The sequence below is a fragment of the Primulina huaijiensis genome, chromosome 15 (genome assembly GCF_012295235.1).
Source record: "Primulina huaijiensis isolate GDHJ02 chromosome 15, ASM1229523v2, whole genome shotgun sequence".
Taxonomy (NCBI): Eukaryota; Viridiplantae; Streptophyta; class Magnoliopsida; order Lamiales; family Gesneriaceae; genus Primulina; species Primulina huaijiensis.
The window spans coordinates 7,433,141-7,444,216 of record NC_133320.1 but is presented as its reverse complement, the minus strand read 5'-3'; the positions used below and the strand labels follow the sequence as shown (position 1 = coordinate 7,444,216).

Here is an 11,076-nt window from a genome sequence, read left to right as displayed (position 1 = left end):
CATAATTCAGATGATCCAGAACACTGTCCAATTTGGGGAAAATGCGCTAGATGATCCAAATACTCAAATCGCAGACTGTCTTGAAATTTGAGATACTTTTAAATTCAATAGAGTTTCTGATGATGCTATTAGATTGTGTTTTTTCCTTTCTCTTTACGCAACGAAGCTAAAGCCTGGTTAAACTGCTTGCTTGTAGGTTCAATCACAACTTGGGAATATATGACCAAGGCATTTCTCATCAAATACTTCCCTCCCTCTAAGACCATGAAGTTGCGGGCAGACATCACTACCTTCGCCCAATTCGAGCAAGAGTCTTTATATGATGCATGGGAGCGCTACAAAGATTTATTACAGAGATGCCCACATCATGAACTGCCTCTTGTTTTAGTAGTTCAAAATTTTATTATGGCTTGCTCACTGCCAATTGTACTATGATAGATGCTGCTGCCTGTGGGAATTCGTTGAGAAAAACTGCAGAAGAAGGATATGAATTGTTGGAAGAGATGGCTGCTAGCAGTTATCATCCTCAATCTAAGAGGAACAATCAGAGAAGGAGTGCAGGAGTTCACCAGATAAGGGGTTTTTCTGCGGTTGCCACACAATTAGAGGCTTTAAGTAGGAAAATAGATAATATGAATGTTGGATGTATGGCCATGAGACTGCAAGAGATCTTTTGTGATGGTTGTGGAGGTGAGCACTTCACAAAGGATTGCCAGACAAGGGATCCAAATTATGTGCAAAATGAGGCACCAGTGAACCATGTGGGGACTCAGAATCGTCCTAAGAATGACCCATATTCCAACACATACAATCCTGGATGGAGGCAACACCCAAATTTCTCATGGGTTGGTCAAAAAAATCAGGGTCGCCCACAAGAAAGCCAACAGTATGGAAAGCAACCGATGTATAGATCTGAGCCTCGAGAGGAGAAATCCAATTTAGAGCAGATGATGACTCAATTTATGTCTGCAACGGAAACTAGACTACAAAATCAAGATGCATTTCTCAAAGGCTTGGAAACTCAGATAAGACAGTTGGCCATGATAATTTCAAGCAGAGATCCGGGCACCTTGCCAAGCAACACCGAGACTAATCCTAAAGAGTAAGTGAATGCCATTGAGTCAAGTAGTGGGAAAACTTTAGAGTCAAAGGAGGACGCAAAAAGCCACTTGCAAGAGGAACAGGACGAAACACCCAAGGGTAAGTCTTCTAACTCTACACCTGAACCCACTACAAAATCTAGACTTGTTATCCTTCCACCTTTTCCTGCAGCATTGAAAAAAGCAAAATTGGATGCGCAATTCGGTTAGGTCTTAGAAGTATTCAAGAAATTACACATTAATATTCCTTTTGCTGATGCTTTAATGCAAATGCCTAGTTATGTTAAATTTCTGAAGAACATCTTAGCAAATAAGAGGAAGTAGAAAGGCCATATGACGGTAAACTTGACTGAGAACTGCTCTACAATGGTGCAAAACAAGATCCCACCAAAACTTAAGGATTCAGGGAGTTTTTCTATTCCTTGCATGATTGGTGATGTGGTTTTTCATAAAGCATTGTGTGATCTTGGTGTAAGTATTAACCTTATGCATTTGTCTGTATGCATGAAACTTGAATTGGGAGAGCCTAAGCTGACAAGGATGTCCTTGCAACTAGCTGATGGATCCGTCAAATATCCACGAGGAGTCATAGAAGATGTGTTGGTGAAAGTGGGAAAGTTTATATTTCCTACAGATTTTGTGGGACTTGACATGGAAGAGGATAGGGAGACCGTTCCTTGCAACTGGAAAGGCCGTGATTGATGTATAAGAAGGGAAGTTGAGATTGAGAGTGGGAGAGGAGGAAATCACTTTTAATGTTTTTAACGCTCTTAAGCACACACTGCACACTAACGATTGTTTTAGAGTTAATTCTTTGGATTCACTTGTGTGTCACTTTGTGCAGGATGCTATGAACGATCCATTGGAAGCCACTCTCACCACTAAATTGAAGGAGGATGAATTGGATAAAGAAAAATCTAAAAGAGTGGCATACTTTAATGCCAATTATCCATGGAAGAAGCCAGTATGGATGAAATTGGATGATTTGGGGGATCGAAGAGACTTGATCTCTCAGAAGTCAAGCATTGAGGAACCGCCGACACGTGAGCTCAACCTACTGCCTCCACACCTGAAGTACGTGCACTTAGAGTGTACAAAGCTAGCACCCGACAAGCGCATTACACCGAGGGAATTTAAAGAGGGCGAACCAGTGCTCTTGTACAACTCCAAGTTGCGTATATTTCCTGGCAAGCTCAAGTCAAGGTGGACTGACCCTTGCATGATTACCAACGTGTTTCCCTAGGGAGCAATAACTTTGCGAGATGGGAAAAATGAGCCGTTCACAGTCAATGATCAATGACTGAAGCGTTATTTGGGTGGCACAGTGAGCCACAAATTGGAGTCGCTCGATTCCAAAACAGTTTGAGCTGAGAGAAACCTATAGTCTAGCTCTCAACTATAAATTGAGAACTAATTTATTTCCCTTCCTAGTAGTTTTTAATTTTTTTTCTTTTATTAATTTGAGTTTTTTTTTTTTAAAATTATATGTTGGTTGTTCTGCATCTGAGTTTTTTTTCTTGTCACAGGAGGATGCACATGGGATACCACCACCGGAGCACGACGAGGATGAGCCTTGATCAGGGGAGTCCACTGTTTCCCCTTCTTTTTGTTTTTATTTTATGATGCATTGTGTAGTTTGTTATCATCATTGTTGCATTCTGTCGTTTACATTGCATTTGTTTTTGTCTTCTGCATCTGTGTTTCTTTGATGTGCGTCAGTCTTTTGTGCAATGGGGACATTGCACACAGTTAGTATGAGGGTTCGGTCATTTGTGCACTGCATGTGTTGTCGATTGATGGTTAATCAAGTATGTTGGTAGCCGATGATGATTTTGGGCTTGATGAATTACATTTTTCTTAGTCTTGTTGTAAGGTCCAAAATTAAGACGACGTAACCAACTGCATGCAAGTCTAGGAACTAGGAAAATGAATAATTAATTGATTTAATTCTAAAACATTTGTGTGACATGCATGATTTTATGTTAAACATTATTTAATTGCCATTATGCATAAAACTATATTTTTTAAGGATTATTCAAGTTGCGATCGAAGAACGGAGACCGAAGGCGGAAAAACGTAAAAATGTTTTTATTAAATAATTGTTTTTAATTATTTAAATTAGGATTGTGGGTTTTTCTCATTTTTGAAAATAAGAGGTTTTGAGGTGATTTTATACGCGGTGATGTAAATTTTATCGGTGTTGATTTTCCAACAAAAATATGAACTTTTTAGCAACCCGGTTATTTAAATTACAAACTTAACTTTACTAAAGCTATTTTAATATTTTAATTAAATCCTAATTAAGACTAATGGGCCTAATTTGTTGGCTTAATAGGCCTAAAGCCTTGTTAGTGATTAAATATGATATATAATATGTTAATCCCCTATTACCCTAAAAACTCACGGCCACAATTCTGAAAGTTATTCTCCACCCTAGCCACGAAAACACACGGCACACACCATCATCAATTTTAGAAAAAAAAAATCGGTGGAACTCAAGGGAATTCAAAGCCAAGGTCTTGCTCCGTTCTTCGGCGTCGTCAAGATTAATCGTGCGTTAAATACACAAAGGCACGCCTATTCTTTCCTTCAAACATCATCACACCATATTATGATTTATTGTATATTTTGAATGAAAAATTAAGAACCATGATGATTATTTTCGAAGTTGCATGCACATGCGTTCTAAAACATGAGTTTTCTTTACCAAAAACATGTATTTGTATTGATAAGGGCTGCCATGATATAGGTATTGATCAAGCATTGTTTTATATGAATTTAAAGTCCTAACATCACCTTAAAAACGCTGCATAACGAGAATCTAAAAGCTGGAAGCTAGGTTGCTGTCATAAGGAGTCAAGTTTCGGTTTGTTGTTCTTCATGGCTCGGCTGGGATTGGCTGGGTCCAGGGGCTAGCCAGGGTCGTGGGGGAGTCAAGGGAAGAGTCCTAGCCATGCTGTGACTCGAGCTAAGTGGGCTGGGAGGAGTCCTTGTTGACAAGGACTCCTACCCGAGAGTTGCATGTGAGGCTGCGCAGGTTTCAGGAGCTTGTGCAGGGATGAGGGGCTCGGCCAAGGGGCTGGGCTGGATTAAGCTAGGTCTTTTAGGGTCTAGAGAAGGTGGTCCAATGTTGGGACAGGGGCTGGGATGGTTTTGTTCAGGCAGGGCACGAGCAGGAACAAGAAACATGAGGGAAGCTCCTACCCAGCGAGGCTGCTGTTGTGTTCAGTAGGTGGCTGCTCGCGTCCAAGGGTTTGGGTCGGTTTGGGCTTGGTCTAGGCATGGTCCAGGGAAGGTTAGGGTCATGAGGGGTCAGTGGTTAGACGGCTGGAAGTGACCTAAGCAACTAGGAAACCCAATTCAACATGGACACTACAAACACACACACGCATGCACTTGGGGTCGAGTTCCAGAAGTGTTTTGGTCGGGCCAGGGCTGGTTTTAAGGGCTGGGCTTGGTCAGTGGGGTCCCTAGGTGGGTCGGCTAGGTTTTGGCTCAAGGTGGCTAGGGCGTGGCTCGAGTAAATTAGGAAATGGCTCGGTGTGTTCGATAAGGTGTCGATTTCGAATTTAATTAGACAAAAATTGAATCCATGGGTCCACGGGGGTGGCTCATGACTTGGAAGGGTATAATAAATATTAAAAATGTTATGTTTAAAATTTGGGATCAAAATAACGAGTTTTGAATTTAATCGGGATTTAATCGCCGCACGAAACGCTAATTAACAAATTAATTGAAAAGCCTAGTTTTAAGCTTCATAAAATTATGAAAAATTAGGTTTAGGCTTAAATAATTATTATAAGTCTAAATTTTTAATTTGGGAATTTATATTAAGGTTTGGTTTAATTCGGGATTAAAACGCATTAATACGTCACATTTAAAAATTAATTTAAAAGTCCTCGATTTAAGATAAATAAAAATATGAGAAAATTCATGTAAGATTAAATAATTATTTGGGACATGTTAGAGTCAATGAAATCAATAATAAGTCAAAATGTGAAATTTTACGTTCAAGTGTAAAACAGTCTTTTTACACCGGAAAATTAATAAACGTCATGGCAGTGCCCTATTTGCTGTTTTGTATGCTAATATAATTATGCAACATGTTTATGAATTTTGATATGTTGAAATATGATTTTTAGATGTTCATGAATTATTAAGTTTAAATTGGACATTTAAAAGATATATTGTATGCTAGGTTTCAAAAATAAAATGATATGTATATGCATGATTTTTATTAAGTGATGATAACATGTTGAAGGATGTGAAGGGATTGTGACTACTACATGTTGGAAATATCGTGAGGGTTATGGTCCCACTTGGAGCCCGACGATCGTGTTTCCTTGGATACGGATACGAATACGAATACGAATATGTTAATACGTTGGCCAAGGCCCAGTTGACCGGTGAGAGTGTCGCTGGTGTCCCCGCCGCCCAGTACTGTGGTTTTCTCTAGATGGATCCATCGCCCCAATACGATTAAGAATACGAGCCACAATCACGATCTGAATTCAACAAACACGAATACGAATATGTATACGAATATGTTAAAATGTTGATATGAAAATGTTTAAAGAAAATGTGTTATTTAAAGTTTATGTATCTTGAAAATGTTTATGAAAATGTTATTTTAAGTACAAGTATTTTTCACTGTTATATGTTAACTGTATTACGTATTACTCGTTATCAAGGATATGATGTGTTGAGTCTTTAGACTCACTAGGTGTGTATGATGCAGGTGATATTAATGATCATGATGTCGGAGGACTTGATGGGTGACCTTGCTGGACTGTAGGTGCACATAACCCGAGGACCAACGCTTCTATTTCTGCATTTAAGTTTATGATTTTAAGTTAAAGATTTTTACGACATTTTATTTATGTTTTTGAGAGATTTTGAGAGGTTTAGTATTTGCTATACTTTTCAACATTTATTGCTTTTTAGGCTTGATAAAACGATTTACGATTTCTTGTTTGACTATCTTCCTTGGATTTTCAAGTACTAGTTGGAGGTTTTATTTTAAAATGGTGCAAAAGTAATTTAGGTATATGTGTATATATATAGGCCGAAAATTTGAAGGTTTTAAAAAAAAATTTCTAGTACTTTTTAAGAAAACGAATAAGCAGACGTTTCACTTGTCACTCGTTATGAATACCCCTATAGCATGAACTGTGAGTTTTTATATGCACATATAGTGGGTTTGGGTAGTTGTGTGAATGACATTCAAGTTTAAAAATCTGTGGGGAAAAACTGGAAAAACATGAGACATGAGATGCGAGTAGAACTTGAATGAATGTCTGTTGAAAAGAGTGACTGGACCAGTAGCATGAACTCGAGTAGAAAACCTTAGTAAACCTGAAATAACCTTCTTCCCAATCATGCATGGAACCTGAAAATTCGTCCTTAGGCCAAATAAATGAATATACCTTATATTCAGAGCCTAGGGAGTACACATGAGAAAATTATACACTTCTTAAAAAAAATATTGGGATGAAAGGTGTGAGGGAGCCAAAAAGGGATGAAATCCTATCCCTATGCTAAAAAGATGGAGATGTAAGGCGTTGAAGAATGCCAGATGAAAATTCTGACAAGTGCATAATGAAAATGATCGGTGTATTCCCCGTCTTTTTGAACCACTTGAGCACTTATAGACATTGACTCCCTAAATATCGTTGTATAGCTATGAAATTCTGCCACTTCGTGTTTATTGGTTGGTCCCGAATAGAAACAGAACTCAGGAGAGAGAAACTTGCGTTGCATGGCTGATTTAGTGACTCACATGATTTGCGAATAAAATTATCTGAAGCACAAGCTAGTAGAACTCATAGTACACACACGAACACATTTTATGTCCAAATAAAAAATGCTATGTGGTGCTTTGAAAGGGGTGTTAATGGATGCTGTGATTTGACTAATTGGATGTCGTTCAAAAACCCAATGAGGCATGAGACACCAGTTGCTGTTTTGCCATCGATTTGATTGGTTTAGTACTTTTATTTGACGTCTTATTTTGTGTCTTAGTTGTGGTCTATGACCTATTTTGCTTGAGGGCAATCAAAAAGTCAGTATGAGGGGGTTGATAAATGTTGTTTTTACGTGTTTTATTGCATTAGTTTGTGTGTGTTTGCGTTTTATATGCATGCGTTTCATATATATTTTGTTCATTTTAGAATTAGCATATGAATATGATAGTGTCTCACTCTTACGTGATGAATTTGCAGGTAAAATGGCCGGTAAACTGCAATCGGAACAAAAATGTGCAAGCCACAAGAAATTGGCAGAAAGGCTAGCGCCCAAACTGTAGAATCTTACCGCTCGAGCGCGAAGATGGATTTTTAGGCAGAAGACTCGGCGCTCGGGCGGTAAGATCTTACCGCTCGAGCGCGAGTGCCACACTTCACAAGGAGAATTACAGAAGGGTTGGCGCTCGAGCGGTAGAATCTTACCGCCCGAGCAGTACATAATTTTGGAAAATATTGAGGATGATTTCTTGCCTTCCAGGAGAAATTGCCAAGTGTGGCTGCAACAAGTAGCCCTAGGGACGTTTTTTCATTCATTATTCAGCAGCCATGGAGCTTGGGAAGGGAGAACAAAGCATGGAGCAAGGCTTGGAGAGAAGATTTGAAGATTTCCGGGCACCGTTATTCGCAATTTCATCACGACTCATATTTCTAGTTTAATTTCTTCCTGTTTAAACATCGTTTGCTTAGTTTGATCATGACTTTGAGTAGCTAATTTTCATTATTTGTTTGGATTTAATGGGATCCTACCCCGAAATCGAGTTTAGTTAATTCACTTATCGACTTTTGATTTATTCTTGATTGTGCTATTATTTTCATTGCTTTGTTGAAGTGTAGCTAACTTTAATAACGATTTAATATTGCGAGTGAGTTCGAGAGAATAGCCTGTGATAGGAACGAGTAGCATAATCCGTAGATTTACAATTTACATAGAAATATGAAGTCGGATACGCGTCGATAGTCATAGTCCGGTGGGGCGAAAGCTAGGGGATTTCATAGAACAACATGCAATTCACCTTAGATAAATAATTAAAGAGATTTAATTACTTCACATAGCATAATTAGTTTGACATAGCTCGAACGGGCGTGTTCAATTGGATAGGAAATCCTGTCGGAAGCGTATATCACTGTAAAACGAATTAAGTAAATGACGAGGGGTAGGTGAACCGAAATTCCCAACAAATTCATTTCTCATTGAACTTTAATCAACCATTCTAGTTTATTTATTTCATCATTTAATTCTTGAACTATTTCATAGAGCTTTTGTTTAAACATTACTGTAGTAAACAATCATCCAAATCATCGTTACTATAGATTTTAATAACTTAGAATAAAAACTACGAAATACAGTCTCTAGTGGAACGATATTCGTACTCTTGTACACTATATTATTACTTGACATCGTGCACTTGCGATTATTTCAATCTTGAACATTATTAATTTTGACCAAGGATTTTACAGTGCAAGTTTTGCTCGATCAGTTAAGGTTTAGGATCGAAGAAAACCACGGTCTATAGGGCTAGGGTTTCGTGTAAATAGGGCAGAAAATTTCAGTATTTATTTAGGCTTTTCTGAGGGTTCTAAACGGCTTAATTTGGGTTGCATAGAGTATGATTAGGTGTTAATAACCTATGGTCCAAGTTTGGTAAGATTTGGTTAAGTTTCGAGTCGATTCGGGTTAACACCAGGACGTATGTTCAAGTTTTAAAACGAATTAAGAAAGTTGTCGAGGAGCTTAAGTTTACGTCTAAGAAATATTTATAGGTGTATTTTAAGGTGTCATGTTAAGTTTGGATAGATTTGGATCGTCGTTTTAAGGTTCAAGGGTAAATTTGGAAATTTAGGTTTATAGGAGCAAAACGGTCATTTTACACCTGAAAAATGTTAGACGTCCTGGCAGTGCCCTGAATGTTGTAATGAATGTTAAAATTTTTATTTTGAATGATTATGAGATTTTATAACGGAAAAAGATAATGTTAAATGACATGTTGCATGCTTGGTTTAAAAGAAAAATGTTATGTGCATGAATTTTTATAAGTGATGGCTATGATAAAAGGATTTGAAAAAGGTGACTTGATTGTGACTAATACGAATACAAATATAAAATGATATGATGATATGTAAGGCCAAGTCTCAGTTGACGGATGAGAGTGTCGTTGATGTCCCCGCCGCCTGGTACCATGGTTATACGTAAGATTGATCAATCGACCAACATCTAATACAAAAGTCACAATTAATGATCTGGATTCAATAAAAGAGAAACGTATACGTATATGATGAAAGAAAAAATATATGATTAAAAGAAAAGATTTAAAGTTACGCATATTCATGAAAAACTATTTTATTAAAAGTATTTTTCATTGTTGTTTGTGGACATGATTTTGAAGATGTTGGAGGACCTGATGGTTGAACTAGCTGGACTGATGGTGCACATAACCCGATGACCTTTACTAGTTTGTCCTCATTAGTATGATTTTAAAGTTTTTATGACTTTTATGCTTTTGAGTGGTTTTGAGAGGATTTAAGAGTTTATGCTTCTTTTTGAAAATGCTAGTTTTAGGTTTGATTTGACGGTTTACTATTTTATGTTTTGCAGTGCGTTCTTTGGATTTCAAATAATAGGTTGGTTGGCTTATTTTAATAACAAAATTATATATATGTATATATGTATGGATATTTAGGCCAAATGGTAGGGAAAAAAAAGTTATAGTATATTTTAAAGAAAAACGAGTAGTAGACGTTTGTTGGAACATTTCATGTTCGCAATTTTGATTTTGATGTTAACAAAACTTGTTATTGTGTTTCTAACATATTTACTCAAGTGTGAAGTTATTAAAACAAGAAAGCAAGCTGAAACTGAATTCTGCACAAACTGAATTTCTGACGAGCTTCGGTGTTTTGATGATATCTCCCAGCTGAATGATCCAAATGACAATACATCAACTAAACTGATCAGAAAACTAAATTTGGAACAAGTCGTATTTCTTGGCAGTTGGGAAAATTCGGATGTTATCTAGGTCAAACGGATCGTAAATGATCGTAACTGATCGCACGAAGACAACAATAAGTTGGGTTTGAGCAGCTGCGCTATTTTGGTCATATCTCTCATCTCAGTTATTGAAATGAAGTGATTCAGTATGCGTTAGAAAGATAAGACAATGATCTAAAAATCATCTTAAGAAGTTAAAGTCTGAATCGAAGTTTAAAATGATGATAAATGACAATGAAGCTACTAATTCTGCTCAAACTGAAATCAGCCTAGCTGATTTCAGCACACCAGCTGAACTGAACCAACTGCTGACCAACTGAACCAAACCAGCTGCTTACCAACCGAACCAGACCAGCTGCTGACCAACCGAACCGAACCAGCAGCTGACCAACTGAACCAGACCAGCTGCTGATCAACTGAACCAGTTGAACTGAAACTCGATTTCTACGAAGGATAATTTTGAGTCTCTTCTGCTTGGTTTGAAAACTAAACTCGATTTAATTCATCGGTGTTCAATATTTCAAAAACCGAGCTATTGTAGCTCAACTATTTTCCCCCAAACCGATCCTAACAATTGGTATCAGAGCGGGTTGTTTTTGAAAGAACATTGAAACTGATTTTGATGTTTAAAATTCTAAAATTTCAGATTTTTTAAACATATATATGCAAAACTGAATTTTCGTGCAGCTTGCAGCGACCGTAGGAAAAATGACATATCTCCTTGCTAGAGTGTCCAAATGACAAACCGCTTTTTGCGTTGCAAACTATACTCGTATAGGATTACAGCGGTATAAAATTTGCAGCCTTTTTATGCCCGATAAAAAGCAGTTTATTCATTGAATGCAGAGCATATGTGCTGCGACATAAATGAGCCATGGAGAAAATTGGTTAGTTATCTCTCTTCTTTTATAATTTTCATAATTTCAAAAATATTGGGGGAAAACTCGTTATAATTTTAATGTTGAGA

General features: G+C 37.4%; 1 non-coding gene across 1 annotated transcript; it reads right to left on the bottom strand.

Moving 5' to 3' along the window:
- Positions 1 to 268: 268 nt before the first annotated feature.
- Positions 269 to 374, bottom strand: LOC140960630 (small nucleolar RNA R71). The gene has a single exon (XR_012172230.1). It is a non-coding gene; the product is annotated as a small nucleolar RNA R71 (small nucleolar RNA).
- Positions 375 to 11,076: the final 10,702 nt, after the last annotated feature.